Genomic DNA, 16635 nt, shown 5'->3' with positions numbered 1-16635 from the left:
CGCACACTGGCGCCGCCCTGGCCTCGCTGTTTTCAACGGTTCTCAGTTTGAACTTCGGATGTGGTTGCTCCGTTGCTTTTGTGAATGTTAGAGGCATAACGCCGACCCAGATAAGTACAAGTGCATGATTTGTGACAGGTGCTTCAAGAAGATCTACAACTTAAAGAGGCACCTAAAGGAGGTTGACGGCATTGACGGGACGCTGACACGAGCTGGATCACACTGTCCGCTGCCGCCTTGCATGCTATCTGTGTCCAACGGCTTTTGCGTTCCATTGGGGACTTGCTGCGCCACTTTGAAGCGAAACACGGGTTCGTTGCGAGGCGTGAGAAGTTAAAGTTCAATTTGTTGAAAGGTAAGTGCACTCGCTTACTTTTGTACAAAAGAAAAATCGATCACAATGTCTACCACTGTTACAAAACACGGTGTGGGCCTATAGCAGAAAAGATATAATTCAAGCTCTTGTTTAAAGACTACAAAATCTGAAAAGAGACGACAATTCATTACCACAAATTAGCATCCGCACCAACAGAGGGATAAAATGCACTTGTTCCTCTATTAGCACGAGCTGGCACATGAAATCCCAGCATATGTTTTCGTACAGGAAATTAATCAAAAGTATTGTTGGGCTAGTTTGATCATCTCGAAAACATTGCAAAATAAGAGGATAAGAACAGAAACGCAACGAGCATTACCATCTAGTATCGACTGACTGTTAAATGCGTGTTTAGAGAAGTACGAGAAGAAAGTCGGTCTGTTAATTTTCTTTCTTTCCTTTTTTTTCTTCTAGGGGGTTCGTTCATCTTTCTGGAGCATCAAAATGCTACATTGCCTTTCTTTGAATCTCAAAATGTTGCACTCTTTTCGATAGCAGCACTTGTCCTGTCCCTCTCTCGTCTTTTGTGCAAATTGTTTTCGAGATGCCTAAAACTTGCTGTGCGGTACGAGTTTATTCTTTCGTTCCCTTCTGAAAGGTGCTTTCAAAGTGGTAGTTTGTGACGTCGTATTCAGAGCTCTTTTGTTCTGCAGGTGCACGGTCCTCAAAAAGCTTGCACACCAACTGCACTAATCAAAGCTATGCACGCTCAGCGTGTTCCCGGAGAGGTGGCAATCAGTTCATTGCATGACATTTCAGCGACACACAATGTTTCATCGACAGCTCAGATTACCTAGCTTTTTTTCTGTAATAAGCTGCATGAGACTGTCGCCGCGACAGTCTCGTGCAGTGTCGGTAAGGTGGGTTAACATTTTTGTAATGAGCCGCTGCGAAGCGGCGTGAACGCAGGCAGGCAGTTGGGTGGGTGGGTTAATGCATACCCCAGTGATACACGCAAGATGAAATGTCCCTGCAGCGTGCAATTCGCATAACAAGCATCAATGAAACGATTGTGTCTACGAAACGCGTGTCCATGAAAAGTTGTCCACGAAACATTCTTTTACGGAGCGAGTTTCAATGAAATGAAAGGGACCCCTTATGGAGTGGCATGCGCTGTGCAGAGCCGTATATCGAGAGAGTTTGGCCAGTGGGTGTGGCAACGAAGGCGCCGAAAAGGAGAAAATTAAATGAAAGGAAGAGAGCGCCGAAGGAGCGAGAGAGAAAGAAGGGAGCAGAGAGGAGACCGCCATTTTTTCGCAACGCTGTCGGAGACTGCTCAGAGAAGAGCACTGCTGAGGCTATGCGTCGTCTGCTACGGGCCAACTTCTTCTTCGCCTGAATAAACGTTTGTGGCCTTACGGTGAGAAAACTTCATTTATTAGCTTTTTAACCCACTGAGGAATAACAGTATATCATTTTCTTGCCAGAGCCAGCGATATAAAAGGAAATAATCGTGATATAGATGCCGATCCCATGCATTCCGCTGGGAGAATGAACGAAAATGGCGGCCCTCCCCGCTCAGCTGGGAGCAGCCGGGTGTTCACATGCATGCGCTCATGCCTCTCGCTCTGCGCCGTGTGCTGATTGGCTCACTTGGGAGGAGGGCGTTACGGCGGCGAGATCATAGACTGACCAAACTCTCCCCATATACGGCTCTGACGCAGTGTAGCCGAAAACCTATATTTGACGTCGTAATTGGTGAATGGGAAACATGGATATCTTGCATTTGCCAATAATTTTTCACCAAATAATTGTCATATTTGAATTCATGGGGTAAAACCAGGCAAGAATTCACCTCCAACTATATTTTTAGGAACCACCTCAGCTTTCTTTAAGCCATGTTACTTTACAAACACGACTTTCACATCAGGACATCAACAGGATCACCTCCTAAAGCACACCTGTGCATGGGAATAGCCATACTTCCAGCATATATACCTACCTTATAACGTCCTGGAGGAGGATTTTACCACATGCAATTGATTTAGCACTGAATTGTTTGTGCGGTAACTTACTTCCTCGTTACGTTACGGTATGGTAGGTCAAGAAAGAGTTGAATGAACGTGTGAGCCCTTTCTAATACAAAATCTAATGTAAATTTTTATTCTTTCAGCTAGTGCATGTTCTCGTGCATCGACGCTAAAGCTTGTGGATAGGACATAAGCTTCAGCACAAACCTGGCACACCTGATTGTAGCGGCTTTGGCTGTTGCCACAGGTATGTATGATGGGAGTATGGCTACCTGGGGAGTGGAGCAGAGGGGTTATAGTGTTACCCTAATATCCCGAGAGATAGCCCACCTAAAATCAATAAAAAATTGGCTCAAAATAAGGAGTGTGCTCACTTGCAGTGTGAAGCAATAATGGCTCTATTTGCCAGTCGGCAACGGTTCATTATGTCCCGCCATAGCTAACTCGACACTATAACTAGACACATTATATCCCGCCATAGCTAACTAAAAGAAAAAAAGCAAATGAAGCCAAAAACTGGGGTGGCTTACCTTTCGGGGCCGGGGCATCTCAGAATTTTACGGTAAGCATATATCTCGCGTCTACAGTTTACATGGTACCAACACACTGGGGTTTTTCAGCTGCTCTTGTGACTGCCACTATGATGGGACTTGACTCTTTTCTAGGGGTGTATGAATACTTTAATATTTGAATACAAATTGAATAGTAAGCTCTAGGATAATTCGATTCGCGAATAAAATTCGTAGTGTTTGGTTAACCGAAGATTTAATATGTTCTGTGAAAGATGCGCGGTCGACACGGAGCCAATGAAACTTGTGCTCCCTCTCCGTTGTAGTGCGCACTTGCATTGAACTTATGAATGTGAAAAACATTTTTTGTTTTGTTTTCCCGTCACTTGCATAGCAGGTGCACTTGCAAACACCACACATGTGGAGTGCAGTGAACCTGTTCTTGCAGACCGTAGGGTTTTGGAGTGCACCTACTATGTGGGCATTAAGAGCACGAAAAAACCATGGACCGCATGCTACAGCTAAAAGTCTGATCGGGATGTACATTTAGTGAAACAAACATGAAGATGTTTTAAAGCAGGGGAATATATGATGTGACTGACATACCATTCTTAATTCAGGCCATTTCATTTTAAGCTTTCTTTCTTCTCTGCCTGCCAGAATTCAGTGACTGGAGGGAGGCTGAGGAAGGCAGAGAGCACGTTCACTTCGTTCTTCACGACGGGCCCAAGGGACGAGATGAGGGTGTCCTGAAGATGTATTGCTACTGCCACCGCTCTGGATCATTTCAGAGCAAGGGGTAAATGACAACTGAGAGCCCAGGGCACTTGTAAGACTAATGTGCAATGCTTAGCCACAATTCAAGCAACAGAGAAAGATGGCAAGGTGACAGTAGAGTAGCAGGCAGAACACTACGGCCACCTGAAGGGACTGAAGCACCAGCGCCTCTTTACGACTGAGAAGGAGGCTTTAGCTGATAAACTAAAGCAAGGCATCCCCGCCCGTAACGTTCTGGTAGACGCACATTCTTCCGCTGGCAGTGAGGTGGGCAGGCTACATTTGCTCTCAATGAAAGACATTGGCAACATCTCCGTCGAGCATGAAATTCTGACGAAAGAGCTACGGCACAAGAATCAGTGGAGGAACTGAACAAAGTCAGATTCCCCAGTCCTGTACTGACATGGAAGAAGGAAAACAAAGAGAGCTTTGAGCTTGCCCTGATGACTGTCCCTTAGAAAGAACTCCTCACAAAGCTTGGCTTGGCCCGAAGTTCCTGTGCATTGACTCTACTCATAATACACATGGCCACAATCTGCAAATGAAGACTCATGACAGTTGCAGAAGATCAGTCAGGCATGCCATGCACATATTTGATCTCAATGTAACTAGGCACCAAGACTATGAAACGCTCCTTAAGGCCATAAAGGTAATGCATGGGAGGAAGTGATGGGCTGTGCCCAACATTGGATGCTCTGCTCTTGGCATGTAAGCCACAACTGGGCTCTGAAGTTGCAGTCGGTCCAAGGTATAAGCAAACCCGTGACCCTCTTTGCGACGAGTTGTGGGCGCTGAGAAATTGCAAAGATGAGGGTCAATTCCAACGAGCTTTGACGGGCTTCCTCTGTGAGAAACTACTGTAAGTGGAGAGGCTGACCCAAAACTAATTCAACAAGTACAGGAGTTTGTTCAGTACTTTGGGCACTACCATGGTGGCAGAGCAGAACAGTGGGCGCTCTGCTTCAGAAAGGGCATTCCTTTTAATACTACAAACCACTTCGAGGCAACGTATAAGGACCTGAAGTCACACTACCTGCATGGAACTCACAATCAGAGGCTCGACAAGCTGTTGATGACCCTCTTCGAACTGACCCAGTACCGCCTCTACAAGCGTCTCGAGTCGCTCGTAAAAGGAAAAACTGATTGGCATGATGCAGCCCTTTTTCGGAGGCACCAGGAGAGGATGAAAATTCCAGCATCAGATGTAGAGCAGCTGCAAAATGGCAATGGCTGGCTTGTAAAGTCTCAGTCCCAGGCAGAGAGAAGCTACCATGTTGAGAAGGGCGACCCCTGCCAGAGTTGCATGCTCCGTTGCAAGGACTGTGACATCTTTATCGACAGTTACAAGTGCACTTGCAATGACAGCCTGATTTCAACATCAATGTGCAAGCATATTCATGCTGTAGCTTACCTGGGGCTTCATGTGACGACAGTTAAGGAGGTTGACATTAAGCCAGGTGTAAAAATGCCAGTAACATCATGTGAAGCAACAGGCTTTACGTAAGATGATGAGCCACAGTCCCTCTTGGATGACATTCGGCAGGGTATTGAGGTAGGGATGAAGAAGACTCAACCAAATTCAGAGGACAACATATGTTTAGCAATGAGTGGACTGAACAAGTCCCTCTCCAGGAAGAAATTGACAAGCTCTTCAAGCTCCCTGGTGCTGAAATACCGTACCAAGGCCCAAGTACTTGACTCTGCTCCCGATGAGACTTCTCCGAAACCTAGGGTTGTCCCCCACAACAAAAAGATGGAAGAACAACCACGGTGCTTTCCCACCAAAAAGAAACGCCCTCGTTCTGGTCCCATGCATGGCAAACCTCCCACCAGCTTGGAGCAGCAGCACATCACGGAGGGCCTTGTAGCCAGGTGAGTTCCTACAGAAGGAGCAGCATCCGCTCAGGCCCCTGTGGATGTTCCGAGCATGTCTGCTCGCCCTCAAGGAGCATGGCTACTTTGCAAATCAGTAGTTTTGACAATTGGACTACAAAAAAGGGGCAGTGTTCCTCTTGCAAAAAGGAATGGCGTGTTAGACAGCTTGGATTTCTTTCCACTTTGGAGAATGTCAAGAGATGCTTGAGCTAAAGGCAAGAGGGGCATCTCTTGCCATCCTTCAACAGGCTACGTTAGGCGAGACATTATATGCTGACCTTAATCATAACGCTTTTTTAACAACCAGGTATTGGCAATTTTATTTTAGTTGATGCAGAACGGTTGTCTCTAAATTAACGGGTAACCATAGCACCTCGAAATGCTCGTTTATGAGCGTGCCCCTCGCTGAAACTGGCACTTTTTTTTAGATATTACTGTACGAGAATATGCAGCTTTTTCCACTTTGGATAATGTCAAGAGGTGCTCGAGTTCGCCATTCTCCAACAGGTGGCTTATGTTATCAGCTGGTCTTAATTGGAAAAGTGTTTTAATGGCCAGAGCTTGCCAATTTAATTTCAATTATACAGGTTATTTCTAAGTTAATGTGTAACCATTTTACCTCAAGTTGCCTGTTACATGCTTATTTCTTATTTTGCATACTGCTGCACAAGAATGTAAAAGTTGCAGTTCCCGGGACATACCAAATTATTTTAGTCTGTGACTTATATGCTTTAGGATATAATGGTTTTCTTGCTAATAAGTGCCTATAATCACTGTTTCATTGTTTTGTGAGCCAAGAGGGAGTGACCACTGGCGACCACAAGCATGAGGATCTGCTACAGGAAGCATAATCATGTAAATCATCCCTGTGTGCATGGGATAGTTTGTAACGGGCTAGGTGAGATTCAATTGCCAGCATTTTAAAAGCGAGAGTAAAAGTACAGGCAAGCTGGTGAATTGCAGACGAAAACCTGAAACACCGGAAGGAAAAAGGATACTAAAAAGAGGATGACACACACACACTGTCTCGAACACAGCTGAAGGTTTATTCTAAAACCACACCCTTTTATAGCGGTATACTGCAGTCAACGCCAAGAACCCTTGCACCAAGTCACACACCCAGACTGTCAGCAAGGGCGAACAAAAGAAGAAATGCACTCGACGCTTCCACACATACCAAGGTCAACCAACTGACAACAAAAAAATTGCATTGGTCAAAAAGTTTGTACTTGCTTGTGAATCACCATCAACAAGACACTTACACAATTTCCAGCAGATCCAATACTAAGAGTTTCTTTTACCAGACGTTTGAACTGATCTCGCTTGGCTTATCACCGTGGTGGCCATCCATTTGGGATGACAACTGTTGCAAACTTGTAAATGTACTAGTTTCTGAATTTGGGGACAGCAGGAGAACACAACTTTTATGCTCCATGATGCACTCATTAACATAACATCCACTTTAAACTATGTATGAAAACCCAGATGCCAAAGGAATATTATAAACACTACCTTCTTGACATTCAGTGGCAGGATTCCTATGCATTTCCCTGCAACCTGTTCTATCTCTTGTAAAAGGAGTCGACCTACTTTATCTGAAGTCTTCAGAAGCACGTTATCATGGTCACTCTCGTCGTTGTCTGAGGCCGTCTTGTCTTCACAGGCAATGTGAGACTCACTCTGAAGACAAATTCGGGGTCTTCAGCATCGCTGCTGGCCGAACTGCTGCAAGAAACGGCTCTTTTTCTGGGGACCATCATTGCCATTAGCATTCCTCATGCGTGTCGCCATTTTTAAATCCACGTTGCCAGGCCAGCAACTGCTGTCAGGCTAAACACATTGCAAAAGCTCAAAATACTTCTTTTTTTTTTTCTGGCGCCTTTTTAGGATGAAAACAGAAACCGAAACCAATTTTTGACCGTAACTTGTCTTTGACGCAGAGAGCAGCACAGCATGAGGGTGGACGAATGTGACTCGTCATTGGTGATATTTGTACAAAGTAATAACGTGCACAGCTCGGACCAATGTAATTTAGCACACAGGTGGAATATAATTAGGGATCCGCGTTTTCGGTTTTTATTTTTTCGAAATTCGGCGTACTTTTTTCGGTGTTTATTTTAAAATTCGATTTTCGGTGTATATTTATTCTCAAAAAATTTTACCGGTTTTTTTCGGGGAACATGAAAGAAACACCATCGTACACTGGATCAGATGATCACTTAAAGAATAACGGCACATATACATACGTGGTCTTCGCTACGACTTCCGTCAGGACACACCTCAAAATCGCGAAATTCGCTGGCATAATCTTTAGCACGCTTCTTTTTCCTTCCCATTCTGACGGCGTGGCCGTCCGAGGTGATGACCGTACAGAAACCAGTGAAATGGCAAAACAAAATCTATTGTATTTATGTTTTTAACCACAGGGAAGTTTGAGAGGCGGTGATGAGAAGGTATCAACGGCTTTTCTCAATGTTTTCTGAAGTGCATGACAACTGAGCTTTTTTTTTGGAACAGGAACTTGACAAACTAAGCCCGATCACAGAAAGGACACAGATGTCCCGCGAAGACCAATCCACGACCTGTTTTGTTGCACGTTGAACCTTGAAAGAGGGCAATCACGAAGACGTCACACAACGTCGAATCTTGCAAAGCCCTCTCTCCCTTCCCCCACCCACCTCGACGCAGCCCTAAGAAACAAACCTTTTTCTGTTATAACCGAATTTTAGAAAACGGGTCAGACGTACTTTTATCGGTTTAAACCTAAAACACCGAACCTACAAACTGACCTTTTTCGGTTAAAACCAAATTTCCAAAAATGAATTCGGCGTACTTTTATCGGTTTTTATCGGTTTAAACCGAAAACTCCGAACCCTAAATATAATTGAGACATTGCCTGTCCCTTTTTTCTATCTCTTCTAGTTTTTTTGTTTTGTTTTTTTTTCTTTTTTTTGACCATAGTCTCAGGTTTAACCGTCAGCTTGCCTGCACGTGATCCATTTTCTTTTTTAAAATAAAATTGGCCATTTTTAGCTATATTATTGAACAGAGCTCACCTTAGTGAACAAAAAAAAAGAAAAAAAACTACTTTTTTTGTAGTTTACGCATGAAAACCAAATTACATTTTAGGCCACTGTCTATTTTGGCAAAGGGAGGCAGAAAATACATAAGCCAAGTTTACTTCCTTCCCATTCCCTCAGTTTTTCAGTCGTAATAAACGCCACGGTGGCCCAAAAGGCTGTTTGATGATATTGCACAGAAAGGAGTAGGCATTCACCCATAAAAAGTGTTGTTTCCTTTAGTGTGGGGGGCTCAAACTTTTATATAATTAATGCACCATCTAGATCACTTCTGTAGTAAATCATACCACGATAGGTCAAGATAGCAATTTATGTTGTTCCTTCAAAGGGTTATGCCGCAATCATACTCCTGCTGTAGTTTTACAAATCAAGAGACTTGTATGACTAGCTTGTTGAAGGCGCCATATAAATGACAACATGAGCCATCGATTTTAGTGGCACCAACTTTTTGTCGAAGCGCCCATTAGAATTGTCAAAGGTAACGCTATCAACGCAGTTTGTCTATGCAACGCCATCAATGCAGTTTGTCTGTATCACTGCCGTTCAAGGTCCGGTAGCTAGCCCAAATAGTCTAGCATCACATACGAGGTTCGTTGGCACAAAATGCCACAACAAATGAAGTTTAGGCACCTTGTGCAGCCTAACCAACAAACGTACACCCCATACTGCAACGGCAAAAACACAGAGCTCGGCCGCTTCTGTCCACATACCTTCTGCGCATGCGCAGGTTTCCTGCCGTGTTGGTAAACAGAACACGCCGCACGTCGGTGTATACACCTTGCCAATTTGTAATTTATGTGATGAAGATTTCTACAGAACTGAAACATATCGGCTGTTGCTGAATTGTGCCAAAAACATTAAGGGTGATTTCAAATAAGATCAACCAAGGGGTGGCTGGTCGACATTTCAATTCAATTGATATTTTTATGTCATTGCCTAATATCCGGTATTTGCAACTCCAACGCCCCATATGTGGTGCGGTGGTAGTTCCAAGATGGCGGAAGAGACGAAGATAGATTCTTCAGGATTTCACATGCACCTGCTTGTTCACGCTTGTCAGTGCGCTAAAAATGATTCATTTGTCTACAAATGCGAAGCAGTTAGGGCAGGATTATATTACAGGTGACGGAGATATTGATGCGTGGTAGAAAAACGAGCATACTGATATTTAAAAGTTGCAAAAACCCCAACTTGCGAAGCTTTGTGGTGTGCGAGCGCGTTTTAGGCACCAACCACGTCACTGTTTGTGGCAACATATTTTTGAGGGTGATGAAGATAATGGTGGCCATTAGTGCTCTAAAAAGTGAGCCGTGCACGGTGACCATCAAGCTCCGGAAGAGCAGCGTTCACAGTATTGATCTCTTCGTGTCACAGGCTCGCAACCTGCTGCTCACCTTCTAGGTTTTAGTGCATTGCAACACGTGGATCAAACGGCTGTATGGTTATTGATAGGAAGTTTGTTACCGCAGGCTACCGTGCGGTGTAGCATTGCAACCGGAAGCTCGCATTGCGTCTTTCAAGAACAATTTTCAGCTCACGCCTGGAGCGTTGCCGTGCTCACGGTAGATGCGGTAACGCTATGCTGAAACTGCCTATTAACATAATTGGCGTGTTTAGGGGTTTTATTTATTGCTCTTTAAAAAATATATATTTTAATATATCATACATTTTTTGTTGTGTGTTGCAACGTTGCTGTCCCTCTCGGCAAAACTGCCCGTCCTAAGCTCTTGTCAACGTTACTAGATTACCTCACTTGTGGAACGCTCGTAGAAGGAGGTACCTCCCCACACTCGCTTCAGTCCGCCTCCCGTCGTTCGAAGCGCCATCTAGATTTTCGTTTACGAACTGTGTGCTCCATAGAGGGCTGTGGAACTCCATCTAGACGCTGAGCTTCAAAACACATGTATTCCATAAAATACACTGCAGTTACCATAGCAGCCGTGTGGCATGTTGATCGACGAGAGGTGAGTCGTGGTGAGTGAGGGGAGGTACGGCTCGTCCATATTGCGTCTATGAGCAGTTCCTTAACTGAGCTAATCTAATATCATTGACTCTTGTCACAAACGGCTGGCTAACACAGACACACTTAAAATTCTTTGAGCATTTCTTTATTTCCTTTGTAATTACTTGAAACCAAGTATGCATATCCTGTCTTTCAAGAGAGGCTTGAAACAAATGGTCATGTTCCTTGCAACGGACTTGAAACGCAAACCCATTCTTGATGTGTATTGCTTGACATACTGTTGCGTGACCAGATTTTTCCTACTTAGGGCAAAGAATAGACTTTTTGTAGAATGTATGCTGAAGCTCTGCACTAGTAGCGGGGGCGTTTGCAATCAGGTTGAGCATAGATTGAGCTGGCGGCCATGCACAAGACTAGAAATCCGCAGCGGATGCGATGTACGAAAAGTCCCTAACGAAATTAGACATCGCGGTTTTTTGTGCAATGTTGTTGCAAGGCGGAACACAAGAATTCCTATTTTAACATGCTCACTTTTTTCGTTACAACTGCTTCACACATGAAGGCCGACAGTCCCTGCCACCGCTTTTCCCGCCGCCGCCGCTGCTCCCGCTCCTCTGGTTCTCTGTTCATACGCAAGAGGGCGAGTGGCGGGCTGGCATTGCAAATAAATGAACCCACATTTATGTTTCTTCAGAAAAAAGAAAAGCTGGGGTCACAAAGCAAACCATATTCATGTTGAGGTGGACGGTCGCATTCATGCATTCTATTGGAGCAGGCACCTTTGAAATAAAAGAACAATCTATGGGTACATGTTACTGGAAAGTTTAATAATATCAATTCATGACAATACACTTTTTCTTCCAAAAAATGCTAAACAGGCCTGCTCGATCGATTGCCTGCGAAATATGGGAGCCTGTACCTTAAAGAAACACACAAGTGGATTTTTAGATCGTCTATTTATTGTTGTAACTCAATCTATAGGCTCTAAGCATCCTAAAAAACCTGAAATCACATTCAAGAGCGGCCGGTTTCCCTATTAAAAGTACAATCAAAAATTTTTCCGCGCCTCTCTTTCTGCATTGTGGCACAGAACACTAGGAGGTGCCACCAGACGGGAAGGCAGCAGGGGAGGGCACGTGACAGTAAATCACGAGTGACGGTTTCCCGGCGGACTGACTTTTCGAAGGCGCGCATATTCGAAAAATTTAGTTCGGCGAGAAGCCGTCACTTGTGACTGGCTGTCGCATGCCCTCCCCTGCTGCCTTCCAATCTGGTGGCACCCCCTGGTGTTCTGCGCCACGGCGCAGAAAGACGGGCGTGGCACAATCTTTGATTGGACTTTCGATAGGGAAATCAACCAGCCTTGAATTTATTTCGGGTTTTTTAGGATGCTTAAAGCCTATCGATTGAGTTACGACAATAAATAGACGGTATCAGAATCCACTTGAGTGTCCCTTTAACAAAATAATTTGTAATGGTTACACCAACCATGTCAAAATAATTTTCTTTGTTTCGGATTGATTGTTTCTAAACAGTACTAGTCTTCTCTTAATGTTATTGTTTTAGTTATTTAATTTCAAAGATGCCTGCTCCAATAGTGCGCGTGAATGCGACCGTCTACCTTTATGTGATCTAAGATTTCTTGCGCGCCCAGATTCTTTTTCTGATGAAAAATAAACATGTTTATTTACACCGGACATTAGGCAATGACATAAAAATATCAATTGACTTGCAAATGTTGACCAGCCATCCTTCGGTCAATGTTACCCAAAATCACCCTTAAATTGCCCGAAACTGCACCAAAATACCTCCATAAATTTTTTTTTTTTTTTTACAATTTTTTTTTTATATAGTAAGTTTTTGCTGCGACATGTTTTACTTTAAATTTCGTAGCTCCAAATTATTATTATTTATTTATTGTTTTGTTTCTAGGTTGCCTTAAAATGTGGACTTCTGTGCTCCTAAGCTGCTCCAAAATGTACATGTTCTGCTCCTGAACTGCTCCAAAAAATTTGTACAGAATTTGTTTTAACTGTCTTACCCAGTCATGGGCAGTACCTATACTCTGTTTTACTTTAAAGGTACACTGACAACCCCCCCCCCCCCCCCCCCATTTTTTTTTTTACAATGTTTTGTTAGGCGTTTGAATACTATTTAATTAATATTGTGCTACAAAGTCCCATATTTTTATTAATCAAGCCAAAAAACGCAACTGCTCGAAACCAAAACCCCCGCATTACATGGAGAAGTCGAGAGGAGAAAGTGAGTGGCGGAAGTCGCGTGGCTACACCTGACCGTGCAATTTTTTTTTCTTTCTTCCACGCCCAGCAGACGAAATGCATTACGGGATTTGTTTGCCGTGCGATTCCTTTGCAGTTCTGTTTGTTCCGCTCGCTGTTCTGTACTTCAAGACGAGTTGTTTTGTACATTTAAGTGTTGGCAATTAGTAGTGAGTGCCTGTGGTGTAGCATCCGTTGGCAATTAGTAGTGAGTGCCTGTGGTGTAGCATCCGCTGGTGGATTCTGTCACCTTTTGCTACAGCAATTATTGATTATGTGCAGGTACCTGGACCTCGAGACCGGTGACCTTGGAGATGTCAGCAAGGCTACAGGGTGATTTGTTCACCGCAGGGCTGTGAAATTTAGTGGCATGGAACTAGTGTCTCACCTCGGAGATATCCATGGCGACTGAACAGTGTAAGGCTGGTGGGGCAAAAAGTTTATTGGAAGGTTCTGTCATGCCATGGGGATGAACATTTGTGACTGGTTCATCTCCCAAACCAGCTACGCAATAGACGCAAGCCTGCTAAGTCACTGGGACATGGATGCATTACAGTCATTAGTGTGTGGCACAGAGGACTTCTAGGGACAAGGCAGGAGACAAACATGCAATATTTATATTCTGCCTATATTCAGTGAACAACCCCCCCCCCCCCCCCCCCCCCCCGAGGTCACGTGACTCCCCCGGAGCATATTAAAGAATGAGGGGAGGAGGAGGGGTCTACCCTCCCCTCAGTACCCTTCCCTCCTCCTCCTCAAGAGTTGTGCTCCGATTCGGCGTTACAGGGAGTTGTAAATGGCTTTCACTTTTTAGAGTGCAGCTCTTAGGTGCCCGTTCCCGGCTCGAGCGGCGTCGGCGTAACCCTCGTGAGGGTTACTCTCACGAGGGTTGCCTTCACGAGGGCTACGAGGGTTACTAACCTTCGTAACCCTCACGAGGGTTAGTTAACCTCAAAAGGGTGACCCTCATGAGGGTCATGATAGTTACTCTCACAAGGGTTACGAGAGTTGCCCTCAGAAGGGTTACTAGGGTTACCTCGCGAGGGTCAAGATGGTTATCCAGGTCACGTGACCTGCCGATACCCCGTTGACGTCATCGCCACTGATGACGTCACCGGCATCCCCATCGTCATCATCAGTGATGACGTCACCGGCATCCGTATTGTCATCATCATCAGCAATGACGTCATCAGTGATGTCACTGATGACACCATCGCTGATGATGACGATGCGGATGCCGGTGACCTCATCAGTAACGTCACTGATGACGTCATCAGTGGCGATGACGTCAGCGGAGGGTCACGTAACCTCGGGGGGGGGGGGGGGGGGGGGGGTATCCGCAGATCACGTGACCCCGGGGGGCCACGTGACCTGGATAGCCATCGTGACCCTTGTGAGGGCAACTCTCGTGACCCTCGTGAGGGTAACAAAGGTAACTCGTGAAGGTGATAGTGAAGGTCACTGATGACGTCATCAGCATCGTCGCGTGACCCCCCCCCCCCCCCCCTGACGTCACGTGACCCCCCGCCACCCGAGGTCACTTGACCCCCCCAGTACCCTTCCCTCCTCCTCCTCCTCAAGAGCTGCACTCTAATTCGACATTACAGGGAGTTGTAAACAGCTTTCATTTTTCTTGTAAAATTAAAAAGCGTAGTTCTCTTTGTACAAAAAATAAGGCCAAGAAACTTGCCAGGGTCTACGGCGGGCAGCGGGCAGCGACCCGGACGACCAAGTCCACTAGCGGGTTGTGCTTGGCGTTCGTATTGATAGATGGCGTCTGGAGCAGCGTTCGAAAGTGCAGCCGACCAGTGAAAGAAAGCAGATGACACGTAGACAATATCCGTTGACAGCAAAAGCACCGTCGTTATGCAGACGCATTTTTTCCCTTTTACTTGTTTTGCTTTTATTATCGGCATTAATTTTTTAACCGAAGGTACATTTCAAAAAGGTTTTTAATTTTAATAAACCATGGTGGTCGCGAGCCGTCGCTATGAGGAGGTAGCGCCATCTGTCAACACGAACACCAAACACCCCCTACTGGACCCCTGTCTTCTGCGCCACTGCCTGCCGTAGACCCTAGCAAATTTCTTGGCTATGCTTTGTAATTTTCCAAGAAAAAACTGACCTGTGGAATACACCTTTGACGAAAAGTTTAGATTGCTACGTGCAGGCGTCGATTTTTACAGTCCGTTTTAGATCGAGCCTGGCGACTTGGACTACCCTATATTTGTAAGAGGTTCATAGAATTGTTCACTGCAAACACATATCAGCAATCTTAATAATTAATGAGTCATGTTTTATTTTCACTTGATTTGGGTATGTTTACGATAAATATTGAGCGAATAAAGTACAATTAAAAAATTGGGTTTGTAGAACAAGTAATAAATAATGGGCCAATTGGCTATGGATGCCAGCAATTGACTCCGTAACTGTGACGTCATGAGTCCAAACAAACCATTGCTAGGGTCGATGTTGCGGACAAATACATGTGGCTAGGTTTTGCTACGGAAACCCGACTGTTCAAAAATCAGGAGTACGATTTAAACTTCTAAAATTCACAGATACAGAAAGCTTGAATGTCTTATATGTTTAGACAGAAGTGTGCCAATAATTGCTTGTTTCTGGAATATTTACAACTGCAACTTCCAGTCCTCAAGATGCCTGCAGCGGACTACGAACACAAGAAGTATGCCGTCTGCCACAAGCTGGCACCATCGTTGGAATCGTGTGAATAAAGACTATATTCTGAAGTTGTATTTGTTTGAAATATAATGACCTTCAGACACTTATAAGAATTCATAGTGGGGTGCAATGCAAAATATGGTTCATTGAAAGTCCAGTCGTCGATCGAGGTGATTGTCTGCTAAAAGGTTGCATTACACCTGTGAGAAAAGCACTTCAGGCGATCGGTTGAGATCCCAAATTTTTTTTGCGGACTTGCCCTATGTGAGAGTGCTTCATACCTGGTTGTAACCATCGCGTGAAGAGAGGTTCTTGCAATTTCTTCAGATTCCCGCAAGACCCCAAAGCGTGAGAGAACTGGATAAAAAACAAGGTGAGTACATGTAGCACTGGCGGACAGTTGCCTTGATGTAAAAAAAAGGGCCAAACACAACCAAGAGCATGTAAAACCCATATTCTGTTCGGTCATATTGTTGAAAATCTGGCGGTATATTTATATCTTAATACTGTAATATTGATAAAGTAGTTGCATGCAACTAGTAGTGAGAGTAAAATCCAGATCAAACTTTTGGTAGTCTTAAAGGCTCGTTCACACTCTTGCGACCCCAAGAGAGACCAGACCGGTTTTTAAGCCTCTTGCGATCTCTTGGGACCAGCTCCGCTGCAGCGCATCCGATCCTAAGAGATCGCAAGAGGCTCAAAAGCCGGTCTAGTCTTACTCGGCCACAAGACTGTGAATGGCGCTTAAGGCCCGTTCACTCTTGCAACCGAGTACGACTGAGAAAGACGAGACTTGTTAAAGCCTCTTAAAATTTCTTGGGACGAGAGAACACGCTGGCGCCATCTATGCAGCAACCCTGGAACTGCATTTAACAAGAGCGAAGGTTTTGCGGTATTTCCGAGGTCAAATGTGCGTAATACCTGCGGTGCCGTCCACAGCTGCGGTGGCGCTGTGGACGGCACTGCGCGTGCGCAGACGCTTCAAGTCACGCGAATTAATTGTCTGCGCATGCGCAGTGCCCACACCTGGTGTGGGCAAATGCGGGCTTGTTTGTAAACAGCGTGTCGGTCTATCAGAAAGGCTTGTTTATAACGTTGACAAAACTTTTCGAGCCAAGAAAGAA

The 16635-nt window shown here is 44.9% G+C and overlaps 1 long non-coding RNA gene across 1 annotated transcript; it reads left to right on the top strand.

Annotated features, from left to right (window-relative positions):
* The first annotated feature begins 24 nt into the window (after nucleotides 1-24).
* LOC115318642 lies at nucleotides 25-15575 on the top strand. Its single transcript, XR_005715177.3, has 4 exons — nucleotides 25-355; nucleotides 3516-6362; nucleotides 13112-13246; nucleotides 15479-15575. It is a non-coding gene; the product is annotated as an uncharacterized LOC115318642 (long non-coding RNA).
* Nucleotides 15576-16635: the final 1060 nt, after the last annotated feature.

The sequence above is a fragment of the Ixodes scapularis genome, unplaced genomic scaffold, assembly GCF_016920785.2.
Source record: "Ixodes scapularis isolate PalLabHiFi unplaced genomic scaffold, ASM1692078v2 PGA_scaffold5__190_contigs__length_132052651, whole genome shotgun sequence".
Classification (NCBI taxonomy): Eukaryota; Metazoa; Arthropoda; class Arachnida; order Ixodida; family Ixodidae; genus Ixodes; species Ixodes scapularis.
Note: the sequence above shows the minus strand (reverse complement) of the source record. Positions and strands in the feature narration are given on the sequence as shown.